We start from the raw sequence: 20627 nt of genomic DNA, 5'->3' as shown, positions 1-20627 counted from the left end.
GCCACCAGCCATATTGGTGCATCCACCCTGCATTCCACCCCCCCATCCCGATACCCCACCCTCAACCACACCCTCTCCCCACTAGCCGCCACTTGCCGGTAGGGAAACATGCAGTAACGAGCATAGCAGCCCCAACACAGGGCGCCAGGCAGGAGCCACGGAGTGTATGGTTGGAAAGGGAAGTGCCAGCCGACAGTACCCCGGCAGTTGTGACTGGTGCCAGGACCAGGGCCCCCACAGTTCCGGGCGTACTGAGATAGGGGAAGGTACATTTGGGGGCAGGGTTTGCAGTGCCATCCAGGGCCACCATGTTGGGTCGGGTTGGGGTGCACCATGATAACATGTCAGCCTTTCACCCTCTGCTGATAATGGATATTGGAATACAACCAGCACCGATGGTGTGCCTACCAGTCGCTGCAGCCCTGGAGATGCCCTGCGGTATGAGCTGGCACTGCTCAAGGAGAAGGACACTGCAGAACAGAACCTGCCTCAGACGAACAGGAGGAAGCCCGTGAGGATGGCGAGTCAACCACCCAGCAGGCTGAGGAGGATGAGGATGTGCAAAGGAGGCGTGGCATGAGGCCGCACGTGTACCGGCAGTGTCTGTCATTTGAGGAGCTGCCGGACGGGCATGCCGTAGACTACTCTAACTGAGCAGTGGGATAGTGCAACATATCTGCCAGGTCATGGGACACCTGGCACCACGGGGGAAAGGAGGCGAACACCAACTCTTGGTGGCCATCAAGGTGACATCAAGGTTGCCCTGAGCTTCCACGTTATGGGGTCCTTCCAGGCGCCAAGTGGGGACCTGTCCAGGATCTCACACAGCACGGTGCACAGGTGCATCTGTACCGCTATGGAAGCCCTATCTGCCCAGTCGGCACAATACATCATTTCAATTTGGACTGAGTCTGCCATAATGCCTGGGCAGCTGGGTTTGCCATCATCGGCAAGGTACCCGGGTCCGGGGGTGATCGTCGCGATGCATGTTGCCCTACGAGCACCTGCAGATGACAGGTTTAGGAACATGAACTCAATGAACATGCATCTGGTGTGTGACGATCAGATGCCCATCATGCATGTCTGCACCCGATACCCGAGGAGTGTGCATACCGCCTTCACCCTGGCACACTTGACGATTCCCGGCCTCTTCGAGATGTACTGCTGCCTGAGGGGTTGGATCTTGGGAGACAGTGGTTGATGATGCCTTCCTGGAAGCCACAGACCGATGTGGAGCCCTGCTACGAAGACAACCAGGGGTATGATCAAGCCATGCTTTGGCATCCTGAAGATGTGGTTCAGGTGCCTGGACCGCTCTGGTGGGGCCTCCAGTATGATTCTGGGAGGGTGGCCCACATTGTGGCTGCCTGCTGCGTCCTCTACAACATTTCACAGCAGAGGGGCAACGTGCTAGAGAAGGATGATGAATGGCAGTCCTCACCCGATGAGGACGATGCAACGAGGGCAGGGATGGACAGGACGTAGGGCCCCGGCATGTGCGCCAGCGCCAACACACACGGGGCGCTTTAATCACCGACTGGGGGGGGGGAAGGATCGGCCAGGGGCACAGATTCCCCATCCCACACCAACAGGCCTCCCCCCACCCCAGCCCACCCACCCATCTGCAACCTGCTCCGTGATTCCTACCTGCCCAACAGCGGGTACGATCCATGGGATGCAGGATCATGGCAACACACTCCGATGGTGCTCTGCACGTTTGGCAACATCAAACTCCTGCCCAAGGCATCACTTCCCACCGTGCACCTGGGTGATTCCTGCATGCGAGCAGGCCATTGCATCACATGGTCCCATCAAATCCACAATGTGGGCAGGCGGGGGAACACTGCGGTCCCTGCGCCAAGGCCACCCCCAATGCGGCCTATTCCCCCCAACCCGCGCCTGCTCTGCAGCCAGCCCAGAACAGCCCATCCCTCATACCCATGTGAAAGAGTACCGAGGCTAGTTGTAACATTGTGCACATGTGTTTAATGTGAATAAATATACACAGATTCATGCCCTAGCCCCTATTGCTAAACTGTACCCTGCACCCATGCCAACTTAACTGGTGTCTGGTTTTCTGGCCTTAAGGGCCCGAATGCTACATCTAAGTGTATCCCCAGACGGTACAGCAGGAGTGGAAGTGGACTGCTGTGATTCCCGCCCTGTGACCTGGGTCCCCATTGGCGGCTGCCTTCCGGGGCGACCAGGCCTGGATGGGACTTGCCGGGTATCCCAGATGGCGTTGTGTCACCCTGCTCTGCCCGCTGCCCATGTGATGCACCAAGGAGGGGCATACCATGTGCTTTGGTGTTCCGGCACCTCCCCTGCAGTCACTGGCGTGGGCACCATCTCCTCCTCCCTCGGGGTGCCCAAATGCTACTACATGAGACGGGGGTGCGAGGGAAGTTCCCCCTGCCAGTCCTGGAGCACAGGAAGTTGTGGGCGGCACAGTGGCACAGTAGTGGTTAGCACTGCTTCCTCACAGCTCCAGAGACATGGGCTCAATCAATTTGGGCCTCGGGTGACTGTCTGTGTGGAGTTTGCACTTTCTCCCTGTGTCTGCCTGGGTTTCCTTCGGGTGCTCTGGTTTCCTCCCACAGTCTAAAGAAGTGCAGGTTAGGTGGATTGCTCATGCTATATAATATAATAATAAGGAATATTATATTATATAACACTAATTTTCCCCTTAGTGTCCAAAAGCTTAGGTTGGGTTACTGGGTTCTGGGGATAGGGTGGAGGCATGGGCCTAAGTAGGGTGTTCTTTCCAAGGGCACTGTAAATTCTATAATATCTATGATGATTTCCACCTCCCGCTGAATAGCACCACATCACGCTGTGTCTGTGCCACCACCTTCTGGGTCTGTGCCACATCAGCCAATGATTGCACCATCTCCCTCTGGGAGTGGGCCATCTCACTCTGTGCCTGCGCCATTGGCCAGTGCCTGGGCAATGCTGCTGATGCCCTCAGCCATGACCGGTTATGACTGCGTTCAGGAGTGCCGCTGCAATGTCCAGCTGCTCTGGCACATGATTGCCTGTAAGAGGGCTGCCCTGCCTCGGTTACCACCTGCACAGATTGCCCCTGGCCTTGGACACATTGACCCATGGCTGAGACCGTCACCCCATGGTCTGCATTGTGGACGCCACCCGTGTGGTGTTAGCCTGGGTAGCACATATTGTCGGCACCACCTCTTGTTCCGGTTGGACTCTGCCAGCTGCGCCTGCAGGTGCTGGATGCTCGCCGACAACCCCTCATGTAGTTTCTGACTCTGCGATTGCATTTCAACGATCGATGGGACTATCCGTTCCAGAAACCTGAAACCTATCTGGAGGGCAGCTAGTCCCTTGGGTCAGCCTGCCCTCCAATCATCCGCCCCCTCGGGTGTTCCAACCTCCACCTCTAGTTCCGCTGCATGTGTGCACCAAATAGTATCCCAGGAGCCTCTTCACTAAAGTGCCCAACCGAGCTGATTGTATCTGGGATTGTGGAGGGTGTTGGAGAGAGCAGTGATGGGATGTCAGGGGATGTCGAGCTCCATGGTGTCAGGGGATGCGGTCAGAGGGCTCCTATCTGTATCCTTGTTGCTGGTTGGCACCTGGGTTGCGACTGTGTCTGGCATTGGGGGCGGGGACACCGGCATGTCCTGCAAGACACAAGAGGAGATGCATGATTGCACCATGGACCAATGGGGGGAACATCGGGTGGTGGAGTTGTATTGTAGAGGGGGATGTTTTGAGGACGTAGGAGGAGGGTGTTGGTCTGGTGCTAGGTGCAGAGGTGCTGTGTGGTGGGGATGTGTGTGAGTGTGTTGTGGGGGCGGTGGGAAAGAGTGGGGAACTGCAACTCAGCATGGTCCCACATCTTTGTCCGAACTCCTCGCCGGAGACTGTCCTTTCCATGGAACCACCGACCACATCCACTGCCCTCTATTTGGCTGCAGTGAGGGGCTGCAGGTCAGGCAGACCCTTCCAGTCTTCTTCGACACCCGGCAGTTATGAGCAGCCTTCTCTTGGGGAGAAGGCAACAAAAGACAGCCCCTCAAGTCTGATGCATGTAGCCCTGGGGGTGGGTAGATGGTAGCCTCTGTGGCCAGGGCACCCGACCATGGTGGCCGGTATGTGTGTTGAGATACGGTGCATGTTGGAGGTTCAGCTGCCCTACGGGTGGTGGTTGTGGGCGGTTTACAGGTGGGAGAGGGCCACAGTTCTGTGCCAGGGCCAGAGTTCTGAATGCTTATCCTGGCTGCCCTGAGGTCATCGTGCAGTTTCTTCTGGCATTGCAGGCCAGTCCGGACGGAGTTGCCCACGACGCTGACCATCTCTGTCATCTGAGTTCAGGCCCAGTGAACAGCAGCGGCTGGCAGCCTCATTTCAGACTACAGCAGCCTCATTTCAGACTACAGCAGCCTCATTTCAGACTACAGCAGCCTCATTTCAGACTACAGCAGCCTCATTTCAGACTACAGCAGCCTCATTTCAGACTACAGCAGCCTCATTTCAGACTACAGCAGCCTCATTTCAGACTACAGCAGCCTCATTTCAGACTACAGCAGCCTCATTTCAGACTACAGCAGCCTCATTTCAGACTACAGCAGCCTCATTTCAGACTACAGCAGCCTCATTTCAGACTACAGCAGCATCATTTCAGACTACAGCAGCATCATTTCAGACTACAGCAGCATCATTTCAGACTACAGCAGCCTCATTTCAGACTACAGCAGCCTCATTTCAGACTACAGCAGCCTCATTTCAGACTACAGGAGGAGGTTGCATGGTGGACTGAAAACAACCTCCCTCTGATGCTGGAATTGATCATCGACTTCAGGAAACGTGGCACGACACACACTCCCGTCTGCATCAATGGCTTTGAAGTGGAGATGGTCGACAGCTTTAAGTTTCTGGGGGTCACCATCACCAACAGTCTGTCCTGGCCCACTCACGTTGATGCAACAGTCAAGAAAGCCCAAAAATGTCTCTACTTCCTACGGAAGCTAAAGAAATTTGGCATGTCTGCATCGACTCTCACAAACTTCCACAGATGTGCCATAGAAAGCATTCTATCTGACTGCATCACAGCGTGGTATGGCAACTGCTTAGTCCAAGATCTCAAGAAACTGCTGAGTGTGGTGAACTCAGCCCAGCGCACAACACAAGCTTTCTACACCTACATTGATTCTGTATACATCTCCTGCTGCCTCAGGAAGGCAGACAGCATTATCGGAGACTCCTCCCAGCCAGGCATTTCCTTCTTCCAGACCCTTCCACCAGGCAGAAGGTGCAGAAGTCTGAAAGCCCGCACATCCAGACATAGGAACAGCTTCTTCCCCACATCTACAAGACTCCTCAACGACTCTCCCTCGGACTGATCTGTTCCCTGGAAGAAAACTGTACAGTGTACGTTCCCTCGGCTCAGAAGAATACTTTTCACTGTACTTCTGTACATGTGACATTAAATCAAATCAAATCCACCCCGGTGTACATGACTGCCTGCCTCTCCTCTATGGCCTCGAGCAGCGTCTCCAGTTTGGTGTTGGTGAGACTCGGGGCTGCGCATCTTGCTGCCACCTTATTGAATACAATGAGTCTGTGTGGGGAGTGAAGAGTTTATATGTAGCTGCAGCCTGTCCACCTCCTGAGTTTAAATCACAGATCCGGTGAGTCCTGCACCATTTCTCATTGGAATCGGATGAGTTCCACGTGGCGTCGGTGCTGGCCCCTCAAAAGTCGCTGAATCGGTCCAGGTGCAGCATCAGTTTTGCCATCGTAGAAGTCCACAAATACAGTCCCGGTATCAACATGGCGACTCAGGAATGGAGAATCCCGCCCCATGATGGTGCAGGAGGGAGGGATTCAGATTTTTGGGACTTTGGATCCAGTTCTGGGAGAGGTGGGACCACTGCAAATTGGACGGTCTGTACCTGGGCAGGACTGGAACCAATGTCCCAGGGGTTGTTTGCTTGAGCTGTTGGGGACGGTTTAAACTAATGTGGCAGGGAGATGGGAACCAATGCATGAAGTCAGAGGGTAGTAAAGAGGGGATAGAAACAAAAGCAAGCCAGCAGAAAAGTGGAAGGCAGAGAAACAGATTGAACTGCCTAATATGGCAAGGGGGTGGGAACCAGAGCAGTAGGTCAGCAGAGAAATAACTGAGGAAGAGCTACAGATGAAGGCCAGTAGGATTAAGACGAAGAGCAGGCAGGGAGTGGTTGGTCAACGCAGCAGGGCTGGTGGGCTGAAGTGCAGTAGTTTCAATGCGAGGAGTATTTCAGGCAAGCACAGTAAGAAGTCTAACAACAACAGGTTAAAGTCCAACACGTTTGTTTCAAACACTAGCTTTCAGAGCACTGCTCCTTCCTGAGGTGAATGAAGAGGTAGTTTCCAGAAACATATATATGGACAAAGTCAAAGATGCAAAACGATACTTTAAATGTGAGCATTTAGACCATAAGACCATAAGACATAGGAGTGGAAGTAGGGCCATTCGGCCCATCGAGTCACTCCGCCATTCAATCATGGCTGATGGGCATTTCAACTCCACCTACCAGCATTCTCCCCGTAGCCCTTAATTCCTCGCGACATCAAGAATTTATCTATCTCTGCCTTGAAGCCATTTAGCGTCCCAACCTCCACTGCACTGCACTGCAATGAATTCCACAGGCCCACCACTCTCTGGCTGAAGAAATGTCTCCGCATTTCTGTTCTGAATTTACCCCCTCTAATTCTAAGGCTGTGCCCACGGGTCCTCGTCTCCTCGCCTAACGGAAACAGTTTCTTTGCGTCCACCCTTTCTAAGCCATGTATTATCTTGTAAGTTTCTATTAGATCTCCCCTTAACCTTCTAAACTCCAATGAATACAATCCCAGGATCCTCAGCCGTTCATCATATGTTAGACCCGCCATTCCAGAGATCATCCGTGTGAATCTCCGCTGGACACGCTCCAGTGCCAGTATGTCCTTCCTGAGATGTGGGGCCCAAAACTGGACACAGTACTCCAAATGGGGCCTAACCAGAGCCTTATAAAGGCTCAGTAGCACATCGCTGCTTTTATATTCCAACCCTCTTGAGATAAATGACAACATTGCATTCGCTTTCTTAATCACAGATTCAACCTGCATGTTTACCTTTAGGGAATCCTCGACTAGCACTCCCAGATCCCTTTGTACTTTGGCATTATGAATTTTCTCACCGTTTAGAAAGTAGTCTATGCTTGGATTCTTTTTTCCAAAGTGCAAGACCTCACATTTTCTCACGCTGAATTGCATCAGCCATTTCCTGCACCACTCTCCCAAACTGTCTAGATCCTTCTGCAGCCTCCCCACTTCCTCAGCACTACCTGCCTGACCACCTAACATTGTATCATCGGCAAACTTCGCTAGAATGCCCCCAGTCCCTTCATCCAGATCATTAATATATATGGTGAACAGCTGCGGCCCCAACACTGAACCCTGTGGGACACCGCTGGTCACCGGCTGCCATTCCGAAAAAGAACCTTTTATCCCAACTCTCTGCCTTCTGTCAGACTGCCAATCCTCAACCCATGCCAGTAGCTCACCTCGAACACCATGGGCCCTCACCTTACTCAGCAGCCTCCTGTGTGGCACCTTATCAAAGGCCTTTTGGAAATCCAGATAGACCACATCCACTGGGTTTCCCTGGTCTAACCTACTTGTCACCTCCTCAAAGAATTCTAACAGGTTCGTCAGGCACGACCTCCCCTTACTAAATCCATGTTGACTTGTTCTAATCCGACCCTGCTGTTCCAAGAATTTAGAAATCTCATCCTTAACGATCGATTCTAGAATTTTACCAACAACCGAGGTTAGGCTAACTGGCCTATAATTTTCCATCTTTTGTCTTGATCCTTTCTTGAACAAGGGGGTTACAACAGCGATCTTCCAATCGTTCGGGATTTTCCCTGACTCCAGTGATTTTTGAAAGATCTCAACCAACGCTTCCGCTATTTCTTCAGCCACCTCCCTCAGAACTCTAGGGTGTAGCCCATCGGGGCCAGGAGATTTGTCAATTTTATTTGCCTCCATTTGCAGGTAATTAAGTCTTTACAGATCCAGAGAGAGGGGTCATCCCAGGTTAAAGAGGTGTGAACTGTCTCTAACCAGAAACAGTTGGTAGAGTCTATAGAATGCTGGAAAATGATCACCAATACGTCCACTAGTGACTTTAACCTGATGTGCTTCTGTTAAAAGTTTTTTAAAAGTCTTATGGATGCTAAAAGGATAGCTGAAGGATTACTTGGTGTTGTATTCCTTGGGGGTTATATTTGAATTGATGGTTGCTAAGATGTTCACTGTATGTTTTAAAAAGGTTAACTTGAGTTCATAGAATAAACATTGTTTTGCTTTAAAAAATACTTTTCCATTTCTGCTGTACCACACCTGTAGAGTGGGCCGTGTGCTCCTCATACCACAATCTAGTAAACGTTGTGGGTCAGGTGAACTCCATGATGCACTTTAGGGTTCTCTAAATCCTGGCCTATAACACCATAAATGTCATAATTCTAATTAAGGGTTAGAAGGAGGCCACTCAGCCCATTGTGTCCATGCCAGCTCTTCACAGAGCTATCTACAAACAAGAACAAAGAACAAAGACAAGTACAGCACAGGAAAAGGCCCTTTGGCCATCCAAGTCTGCGCTGAACATGCTGCTCATCTAACCTAAAACCTTTTACACTTATGGGGTCTGTATCCTTCTCTTCCTATGCTATTCATGTATTTGCCAAGGCTCCCCTTAAACGTCACTGTTGGACCTGCTTGCACCCCTCTTCTGGCAGCGAGTTTCAGATGCCCATTAGGTTCTGTGGAAAAAAATTTGCTTACACATCTCCTCTAAACTTTGCCCCTCGCACTGTAAAACTATGTTCCCTAGTAATTGATTCTTCCACTCTGGGAAAAGCTTCTGATTATCCACTCTGTCCATGTACCTCTTAATTTTGTAGACTTCTTTCAGGTCACCCCTCAACCTCCAGCATTCAAACCGGGTAATCTCAAGATTTCTCCCAGTGCCACATGCTGGTCAAAGTAGGAATAGCAGGATAGCTGAAATGAATATGTGGCTTGAGGGATGGAGCAAGGAGAAGGGATTCTTGGAACATTGGAACCGGTTCTGGGAGAAGTGGGACTAGTACAAAATGGATAGTCTGCACCTGGGCAGGACCGGACCCAATGTCCGAGGGAGAATGTTTGCTCGTGCTATTGGGAAGGCTTTAAACTAATATGGCAGGGAGTTTGGAGACGATACAGGAAATTGGAGGGAGGTAAAGTGGGGCAGAAGCAAAAGGCTGTAAAGGGAAAAGTGGAAGGCTGAGAAACCAAAGATAAAAATCAAAAAGGGCCACATTACAACATAATTCTAAAAGGGCAATAGCTGTAAAACAAAAACAAGCCCGAAGACTCTGTGTCTCAATGCAAGGAGCACTTGTAATCAGGTTGATGAATTAACTGCCCTGAAAATTATTAGCGGATATGATGTAATTGGAATTTCAGGGGTGTGACTCCCAAGTGACGAGCGAACAAGGATGGGAACTCAACATCCAGAGGTATTCAATATTCAGGAAATATTGAAGGAAAGGAAAGAGAGGTGGGGTACCGCTACTGGTAAAAGAGGAGATTAATGAAATATAAGGAAAGACATTACCCTGGATGATTTGGAAACTGCGTAGGTGGAGTTGCAGAACACCAAAGGGCAAAAAACTTTTGTGGGAGTTGTGTACAGACCACCAAGCACTAGTTGCGAGGTTAGGGATGGCATCAAACACATAATTAGAGATGTGAGCAGTAAACCTACAACAGTAATGTGGCAGGGGGATTGGAACCGATGCAGGAAGTTGGAAGGTAGTAAAACAGGGACAGAAGCAAAAGGAAGTAAGGGGGAAAGTGCAGGACAGAGAAGACATAGTCAAAAATCAAAAAGGGCAAGGTACAAGGTACAATGACTGAGGGGAGCACAGTGAGTAGGCCCAGTAATACTAAAAGGAGTAAAACTGGAGATGTTAAGATTCAAAACAGAGGTAAAAAAACCAACATAAGTGCACTTTACCTGAATGCTCGTAGTATTCGGAATAAAGTAAATGAGTTGATGGCGCAAATCATCGTGAATGACTATGATTTAGTGGCCATTACTGAAACATGGTAAAAGGATGGTCACGACTGGGAGGTAAATATCCGAGGGTATCAAACTATTCGGAAGGACAGAGTGGATGGTAAGGGAGGTGGTGTAGCTCTGTTATTTAAGGATGACATCCGGGCAATAGTAAGGGATGACATCGGTGCTATGGAGGATAAGGTTGAATCCATTTGGGTGGAAATCAGTAATAGTAAGGCGAAAAAGTCACTGATAGGAGTAGTCTATCGGCCACCAAATAGTAACGTTATGGTGGGGCAGGCAATAAACAAAGAAATAACTGATGCATGTAGAAATGGTACAGCAGTTATCATGGGGGGTTTTAATCTACATGTCGATTAGTTTAACCAGTTCGGTCAAGGCAAACTTGAGGAGGAGTTTATAGAATGTATCCGCGATAGTTTCCTAGAACAGTATGTAATGGATCCTACGAGGGAACAAGCGGTCCTAGATCTTGTCCTGTGTAATGAGACAGGATTGATTCATGATCTCATAGTTAGGGATCCTCTCGGAAGGAGCAATCACAATATGGTGGAATTTAAAATACAGATGGAGGGTGAGAAGGTAAAATCAAATACTAGTGTTTTGTGTTTAAACAAAGGAGATTACAATGGGATGAGAGAAGAACTAGCTAAGGTAGACTGGGAGAAAAGACTTTATAGAACATAGAACATAGAACAGTACAGCACAGAACAGGCCCTTCGGCCCTCGATGTTGTGCCGAGCCATGATCACCCGACTCAAACCCACGTATCCACCCTATACCCGTAACCCAACAACCCCCCACCCCTTAACCTTACTTTTTAGGACACTACGGGCAATTTAGCATGGCCAATCCACCTAACCCACACATCTTTGGACTGTGGGAGGAAACCGGAGCACCCGGAGGAAACCCACGCACACACGGGGAGGACGTGCAGACTCCACACAGACAGTGACCCAGCTGGGAATTGAACCTGGGATTCTGGAGCTGTGAAGCATTTATGCTAACCACCATGCTACCGTGCTGCCCCCTATGGTGGAACAGTTGAGGAACAGTGGAGAACGTTCCAAGCGATTTTTCACAGTGCTCAGCAAAGGTTTATACCCACAAAAAGGAAGGACGGTAGAAAGAGGGAAAATTGACCATGGATATCTAAGGAAATAAGGGAGAGTATCAAATTGAAGGAAAGATCAAAGTGGCAAAGATTGGTGGGAGACTAGAGGACTGGGAAATATTTAAGGGGCAACAGAAAGCTACTAAAAAAGCTATAAAGAAGAGTAAGATAGAGTATGAGAGTAAACTTGCTCAGAATATAAAAGCAGGCAGCAAAAGTTTTTACAAATATATAAAGCAAAAAAGAGTGGCTAAGGTAAATATTGGTCCTTTGGAGGATGAGAAGGGAGTTTTAATAATGGGAGATGGGGAAATGGCTGAGGAACTGAACAGGTTTTTTGGGCCGGTCTTCACAGTGGAAGACACAAATAACATGCCAGTGACTGATAGAAATGAGGTTATGACAGGTGATGACCATGAGAGGATTGTTATCACTAAGGAGTTAGTGATGGGCAAGGTAATGGGGCTAAAGGTAGACAGGTCTCCTGGCCCTGATAGAATGCATCCCAGAGTGCTAAAAGAGATGGCTAGGGAAATTGCAGATGCACTAGTGATGATTTACCAAAATTCACTAGACTCTGGGGTGGTCCTGGTGTATTGGAAATTAGCAAACGTGACACCACTGTTTAAAAAAGGAGGTAGGCAGAGAGCAGGAAATTATAGGCCAGTGAGCTTAACGTCGGCAGTAGGGAAGATGCTGGAATCTATCATCAAGGAAGAAATAGCGAGGCATCTGGATAGAAATTGTTCCATTGGGCAGACGCAGCATGGTTCATAAAGGGCAGGTCGTGCCTAACTAATTTAGCGGAATTTTTTGAGGACATTACCAGTGCAGTGGATAACGGGGAGCCAATGGATGTGGTATATCTGGATTTCCAGAAAGCTTTTGACAAGGTGCCACACAAAAGGCTGCTGCATAAGATCAAGATGCATGGCATTAAGGGTAAAGTAGTGGCATGGATAGAGGATTGGTTAATTAATAGAAAGCAAAGAGTGGGGATTAATGGGTGTTTCTCTGGTTGGCAATCAGTAGCTAGTGGTGTCCTTCAGGGATCCGTGTTGGGCCCACAATTGTTCACAATTTACATAGATGATTTGGAGTTGGGGACCAAGGGCAATGTGTCCAAGTTTGCAGATGACACTAAGATGAGTGGTAAAGCGAAAGGTGCAGAGGATACTGGAAGTGTGCAGAGGGATTTAGATAGGTTAAGTGAATGGGCTTGGGTCTGGCAAATGGAATACAATGTTGACAAAGGTGAGATTATCCATTTTGGTAGGAATAACAGCAAACGGGATTATTATTTAAACAATAAAATATTAAAGCATGCTGCTGTGCAGAGAGACCTGGGTGTGCTAGTGCATGAATCACAGAAAGTTGGTTTACAGGTGCAACAGGTGATTAAGAAGGCAAATGGAATTTTGTCCTTCATTGCTAGAGGGATGGAGTTTAAGACTAGGGAGGTTATGCTGCAATTGTATAAGGTGCTAGTGAGGTCACACCTGGAGTATTGTGTTCAGTTTTGGTCTCCTTACTTGAGAAAGGACGTACTGGCACTGGAGGGTGTGCAGAGGAGGTTCACGAGGTTAATCCCAGAGCTGAAGGGGTTGGATTATGAGGAGAGGTTGAGTAGACTGGGACTGTACTTGTTGGAATTTAGAAGGATGAGGGGGGATCTTATCGAAACATTTAAAATTATGAAGGGAATAGATAGGATAGATGCAGGCAGGTTGTTTCCACTGGCGGGTGACAGCAGAACTAGGGGGCATAGCCTCAAAATAAGGGGAAGTAGATTTAGGACTGAGTTTAGGAGGAACTTCTTCACCCAAAGGGTTGTGAATCTATGGAATTCCTTGCCCAGTGAAGCAGTTGAGGCTCCTTCATTAAATGTTTTTAAGGTAAAGATAGATAGTTTTTTGATGAAAAAAGGGATTAAGGGTTATGGTGTTCGGGCCGGAAAGTGGAGCTGAGTCCACAAAAGATCAGCCATGATCTTATTGAATGGCGGAGCAGGCTCGAGGGGCCAGATGGCCTACTCCTGCTCCTAGTTCTTATGTTCTTATGTTCTTATGTTATTATGGGTGAGTTCTGTCTGCATATTGATTGAGCTAATCAAACTGGGAGGAGGATTTTCTGGAATATATAACGGATGGTTTTCTCAACCAATATATCGTGAAACCAACTAGAGAGCAGGACATCCTATACTGGGTATTTTACAATGAGAGACAATTAATTAGCAATCTTGTGGTGCGAGATCCTTTAGGGAAGAGTAACCATAATATGGTAGAATTCTTCATTAGGGTGGAGATGGAGACTCGGGTCCCAAACTTAAAGAAAGCTAACTTTGATGGTATGAAACATGCATTGGCTAGAGTAAGCTGGCAAAGGATATTTCAGAGATTGATGGTGGATAGGCAATGGCAGTCATTTAAAGAACACATGGATGAACTTCTACAATTGTACATCCCTGTCTGGCTTGAAGTAGGACATTTTTTAAGGCTATATTGGATTCGGATTAATATTTACATCATCAAAGCATTCTTCATTTATTGGATTGATTGGCACCATTTATGATGTAAAGGGATGGGCATTCATTTGAATCCCATGAAGGGGGCCTCACGGTAGCATGGTGGTTAGCATCAATGCTTCACAGCTCCAGGGTCCCAGGTTCGATTCCCGGCTGGGTCACTGTCTGTGTGGAGTCTGCACGTCCTCCCTGTGTGTGCGTGGGTTTCCTCCGGGTGCTCCGGTTTCCTCCCACAGTCCAAAGATGTGCGGGTTAGGTGGATTGGCCATGCTAAATTGCCCGTAGTGTAAGGTTAATGGGGGGATTGTTGGGTTACGGGTATACGGGTTACGTGGGTTTAAGTAGGGTGATCATTGCTCGGCACAACATCGAGGGCCGAAGGGCCTGTTCTGTGCTGTACTGTTCTATCTATTTCTATTTCTATTTTTGCACAGCTGAGAAACCTTTTTTGAACGAAATGGAGAATCTCTAATCTTCCTAGCAACAGCACGAAGCTGCATCTGTTCATGGCCAGAAGATCGGGATATCTGCGAGTCAAGACCCTGACAGTGGGGCAGATATATATATATTTTGATTAAAACTAAGACTTATAAAATGAAATGTTATAAAATGAAATGTTGTAAAACCAAAATGACCCAGGCAGGCAAAAGAAACCTAAGGATTAAATATATTGATTAGATTAGTTTTACACACAGACACAAATCCTATCAAACAGGAGGCTGACACAATAGATTCCCAGGTTTACCCAGACACCACACTCAACACCTAATCAAGGTGCAGCATAGAGATAATGGGACCCCATTGTAAGTCAAGGGAACACCTATTAAAACCAAGCAGATAACGAGACATTGATTTCAGAGTCAGGAAGCCCGGGAAATCATGTATCTGTACTATTTATCTGTACTATTCAAATGTAAAATGGCAAAAGCCCGCCAAAACCTTGCAAATGCTTGTACTCTCTATAAATATTGAACCTCGTCTGCATATCGGGGAGATCATCGTGGTCAAGCCATTGTTAGGAGCTGGCTGCGTGGGTCTCCCTGAAGGATGCCCTCCGCAGACTCAACAGGTCCGCTGGGGCCCTCCAGTATGGACCCCTGAGGACCTCCCGCTACTGTGCAATATGTTGCCTGGCTCTGCAGCAGGGTGACCACATTCATGAGGAAGACCTCGAGGAGGGGGGCACGTGCCCTCGGATGAAGAGGGCATTCAGGCGAGAGTCGAGGAAGAGGCCTTTGAGGGTATGGAGTAAGGAGGCTGGTATAGATTCCGAAGGCCGCCTGGTTGGCAAAAGCGTGTCACAGGAAAAAAGCTTGAAAAACACTGACACAAGATATACATCCATCATCGCAAACCTGTCTCCACCCAACCTAATTTTGTGGGACAAGGCTCTTTAAATAATCACGATGGGCTCGGCCTCATGCTCCACCTGTGGTGATAACCACTGTAGATATGTGTACTAGCAGTAGGGGGATGTATGGCTGTACCTGTAATACAGGTTCCTCCGGTAAGCCCCTGCCGGCTAGCTCCGCCCACAGGGAGCTTGTGTATAAATATGCATGTGAGTCACTCAGACTCTAGTCTTCAGTTGCAGCCGGAGGAATAGCATCACACAGCAATAAAGCCTCGATTGAACTTGTCTCTCGTCTTTGACTGCAATTGTTAGCGCCACAATTTATTGCTGTGAGATTTTCCGTACACCATGGACATCAGAATCAAGCCTGACCGTCTGCAGCTGGATCCGCAGTCGCCTCACGCAAGGAAAGACTTTGTTCACTGGCTTGCAGTTTTCTAGGCCTACATCTCTTCAGCGGACCCTCCCCCGACGGAGGCTCAGAAAAAGCAACTCCTGTACTCGAGACTTAGCTCCAGTGTCTTTCCGCTATTTCGAGATGCGACTGACTACACCAGAGCTATGGAACTGCTCAAGGAGAACTATGCACAGTCGACGAACATCCTGTTTGCGAGGCATCAACTCTCTACTCGCGTCCAGCAGCCGGGTTAGTCGACTGAGGACTTCTGGAGGGCCCTTTATACCTCTGGTACGAGACTGCGACTGCCGGGCCCTCACAGCCACGGAACACTCTGACTTACTCATGCCGCTGTTACCTTTGTTACAGGCATTGCATCGGACCCCATCCGGCAACGACTGCTGGAAGGGGCCGCTCTCGACCTCGCGGCCACAAAGACTCTGGCACTTTCAATGACAGCCTCCTCCCGTAGTGCGCGATCTTACTTCGCTAGCCACTCGGCCCACCCGTCCTACCCTTCGTGGACCCCGCAAACGGCCCTCCAGGCCCACCCGTCCTACCCCTCGTGGACCCCGCAACCAGCCCTCCCAGCAGCTGCCCCCACGCACTACGCCTGCGCTGCTCACCGCACCGTGCTCCCTGAGGGTCCCCACTGTTACTTCTGCGGTCAGCAGAAGCACCCCCGCCAACGCTGCCCGGCCCGCACCACGACCTGCAAAGCTTGTGGCAAGAAAGGCCACTTTGCAGCGGTGTGTCCGTCCCAGACGGTTGCCGCTATCGCGCCCCCGTTCCCCTCGCCTCAGCCGATCGCACAATGGGCCCTGCCGTCCGCTTCCCCCGACCCCACGTGCGATCAGTGGGCGCCGCAATCTTTCGCCGCCCCGCCACGTGTGCTCCATGGGCGCCGCCATCTTCATCCCCCACCGCCATGTGCGTTCCATTGGCACCGCCATTTTGTCCCTACCCCACAACGTGCGCTCCATGTCCGCCACCATCTTCTCCAACACAGGTACTCCAGACGCCGCCATTTTGTCCTTCCCCCGGGACAGGGCCACGGGACACGGGTCGCTACCGCTCCTCATCGGACTCATCTGACTCGACTGCTGATCGCCCACTACTCTCCTCCATTACGCTCGACCAGTCGCGTCCTCGCATCCTGGCACCCTCTTCCACATCGGTGCTGGTCAACGGCCACGTGACCTCCTGCCTCATCGACTCCGGGAGCACCGAAAGCTTCGTCCACCCGGACACGGTAAGGCACTATTCCCTTGCGGTCCATCCCGCCAACCAGAAGACCTCTCTCGCCTCCAGTTCCCACTCTGTCCCGATCCGGGTTTCTGCCTGGTTAAACTTACTGTACAGGGCGTGGAATTTGACCATTTCCGTCTGTACGTTCTCCCAAACCTCTGCACGTCACTCTTACTAGGCCTGGATTTCCAGTGCAATCTCCAGAGCCTCACCCTCAAATTCGGCGGACCCCTGCCTCCCCTCACCGTTTGCGGCCTCACGACCCTCAAGGTCGAGCCTCCCTCACTCTTTGCCAATCTGACCACAGACTGCAAGCCCGTCGCCACCAGGAGCAGACGGTACAGCACCCAGGACAAGGCCGTCATCAGGTCCGAAGCTTCGGGAGGGTATCATTGAGGCCAGCAACAGCCCTTGGAGAGCCCAGGTGGTAGTGGACTACAGCCAGACCATCAACCGGTACACGCAGCTCGACGCGTACCCCCTCCTCCGCATTTCTGATATGGTCAATCAGATTGCACAGTACCGGATCTTCTCTACTATTAACCTGAAATCCACCTACCACCAGCTCCCCATCCGTAAATCGGACCGTCCCTACACTGCCTTTGAGGCAGACGGTCGTCTGTACCAATTTCTTAGGGTCCCCTTCGGCGTCACGACTGGAGTCTCGGTATTTCAACCTTGAGTTCTTTTCTTATTACACCCAGTGGGTCCCACAATACGCGGACAAGGCCCGCCCACTTATCCAGTCCACACATTTTCCCCTCTCGGCCGAGGCACAACAGGCCTTTGCCCACATTCGATCTGACATAGCCAAGGCCGGGATGCACGCAGTAGACAAGACACTGCCTTTCCAAGTAGATGTCGCACTTGCCGCCACGCTGAATCAGGCAGGCAGAGCCATGGTATTCTTTTCACGCACCCTCCACGCCTCCGAAATTCGACATCCCTCTGTTGAAAAGGAGGCCCAGGCAATCATTGAAGCGCTGCGTCACTGGAGGCATTACCTAGCCGGCAGGTGATTCACTCTCCTCACTGACTAACGGTCGGTAGCCTTCATGTTCAATAACATAGGGGCAGCACGGTAGCATTGTGGATAGCACAATCGCTACACAGCTCCAGGGTCCCAGGTTCGATTCCGGCTTGGGTCACTGTCTGTGCGGAGTCTGCACATCCTCCCCGTGTGTGTGTCAGTTTCCTCCGGGTGCTCCGGTTTCTTCCCACAGTCACAAAGATGCGCAGGTTAGGTGGATTGGCCATGATAAATTGCCCTTAGTGTCCAAAATTGCCCTTAGTGTTGGGTGGAGTTAATGGGTTATGGGGATAGGGTGGAGGTGTTGACCTTGGGTAGGGTGCTCTTTCCAAGAGCCGGTGCAGACTCGATGGGCCGAATGGCCTCCTTCTGCACTGTACATTCTATGATAATCTATGAAACACGCAGCGGGGCAAGATCAAGAATGACAAAATCTTGCGGGAGAATCGAGCTCTCCACCTTTAACTACGAGATCTTGTATCGCCCCGGCAAGCTCAACGAGCCCCCAGACGCCCTCTCCCGAGATACATGTGCCAGCGCACAAGTGAACCAGCTCCGTGCCTTGCACGAGAGCCGTTGCCATCCGGGGGTCACTCGCTTGTACCATCTAATCAAAGCCCGCAATCTGTCCTACTCCGTTGAGGAAGTACGGACAGTCACCAGAGACTGCCAGGTCTGTGCCGAGTGCAAACCGCACTTCTACCGGCCAGATCGCGCGCGCCTGGTGAAAGCGTCCCGCCCCTTTGAACGCCTCAGCGTGGACTTAAAAGGGCTCCTCCCCTCCACCGACCGCAACACCTACATCCTTAGTGTGGTCGATGAATTTTCTAGGTTCCCCTTCGCCATCCCATGCCCGGATATGACGTCTGCCACCGTCATCAAGGCCCTGGATTCCATTTTTGCCCTGTTCGGTTTCCCCGACTACATCCGCAGTGACAGGGGATCCTCGTTCATGAGTGATGAGCTGCGTCATTTCCTGCTCAGCAGGGGTATCGCCTCCAGCAGGACGACCAGCTACAACTCCCGGGGAAACGGGCAGGTCGAGAGGGAGAACGGGATGGTATAGAGGGCCGTCCAGCTGGCTCTACGGTCCAGGAACCTCCCAGCCGCTCGCTGGCAGCAGGTCCTCTCTGACGCGCTCCATTCCATTCGGTCACTACTGTGCACCGCAACTAACAGAATGTTTTTTTGCCTTCCCTAGGAAGTCTACATCCGGGGTGTCGCTCCCGATGTGGCTCACGACTCCGGGCTCAGTCCTCCTCCGTAGACATGTCCGGCACCACAAGGCGGAACCCCTGGTGGACAAAGTACGCCTTCTCCATGCCACCCTCAGTATGCCTACGTGGAGTTCCCCGACGGCCGCCAGGACACAGTCTCGCTCCGGGACCTGACTCCCTCAGGAGTCGATCCCATGCCCACGCCCCTTTTTCCCCCCGCGTCACCCTCCTTTTCCACGGCGCCCCCATATTCATCCCCACCAGGTCAATCCCTCGTCCCTCTGCCCACTCTGGAGGACACGGAAGATTTTGGCTCACTCTCGGAGTCATCCCGCCAGCAGCCAGCACCAACACCGCCAGCACCTGCACCGACGTCGCCACCACAGCTACGCCGATCACAGCGGAACATTCGACCGCCAGTTCGGCTCAACCTGTAACCTGCTGACCGGATGGACTCTTAGTTTTCTTTGTTTGGACTCTTTTGTAAATATTTCATCCTTTGTACCATAGTTATACGTCACCCCCGCCGGACTCATTTTTTACAGGGGGTGAATGTGGTGATAACCACTGTAATATGCATACTTGCAGTAGGGGGATGTATGGCTGTACCTGTAATACAGGTTCCTCTGGTAAGCCCCTGCCACAAGGGAGCTTGTGTATAAATATGCGTGTGAGTCACTCAGACTCTAGTCTTCAGTTGCAGCCGGAGGAATAGCATCACACAGCAATAAAGCCTCGATTGAACTTGTCTCTCGTCTTTGACTGCAATTGTTAGCGCCACACCACCATTATGAACAGAAATAGTGGTGCAGTGCATTGGCCTCCTAAGATGCCCTCCGCAGACTCAACAGGTCCGCTGGGGCCCTCTAGTATGGACCCCTGAGGACCTCCCGCTACTGTGCAATATGTTGCCTGGCTCTGCAGCAGGGCGACCACCTTCATGAGGAAGACCTCGAGGAGGGGCATTTTCGTTTTGGCTTCATATTCAAACAAAAGAGGAATCAATTGAACATAACAGCTATGTGGAATCACTATTCCACCCTCTCCTTTGATTCTGTGATTTAGAAGCGTGAATAATTTTCCCCAGCTTCTGCTTCCTCAATTAAGTTCCTGCAACAGAATTAAAGGTTTCTCTTAGTTTTACTTCTCCATTCGTTCAATTTGGTAGAGGAAGAGATGAATCGAGGATGAAATCATAGAATCATAGAATTTACAGTGCAGACGAAGGCCATTCGGCCCATCGAGTCTGCACCGGTTCTTGGAAACAGCACCCTACCCAAGCCCCACCTCCACCCTATCCCCATAACCTAGTAACCCCACCCAACACCAAGGGCAATTTTGGACACTAAGGGCAATTTTAGCATGGCCAATCCACCTAACCTGCACATCTTTGGACTGTGTGAGGAAACCGGAGCACGCAGAGGAAACCCACGCACACACACGGGGAGAACGTGCAGACTCCGCACAGACAGTGACCCAAGCCGGGAATCGAATGTGGAACCCTGGGGCTGTGAAGCAATTATGCTAACCACTATGCTACCGTGCTGGTATTACTTGAAGCAAACTGTCACAAGAAGGTCACCTCCCTCCAAAACAGGTATAATGTTTTGGAGACTGTTGGGG

This window comes from Scyliorhinus canicula, chromosome 14, assembly GCF_902713615.1.
Source record: "Scyliorhinus canicula chromosome 14, sScyCan1.1, whole genome shotgun sequence".
Lineage (NCBI taxonomy): Eukaryota > Metazoa > Chordata > Chondrichthyes > Carcharhiniformes > Scyliorhinidae > Scyliorhinus > Scyliorhinus canicula.
The sequence above is the reverse complement of the archived record's forward strand: the minus strand, read 5'-3'. Positions refer to the sequence as shown.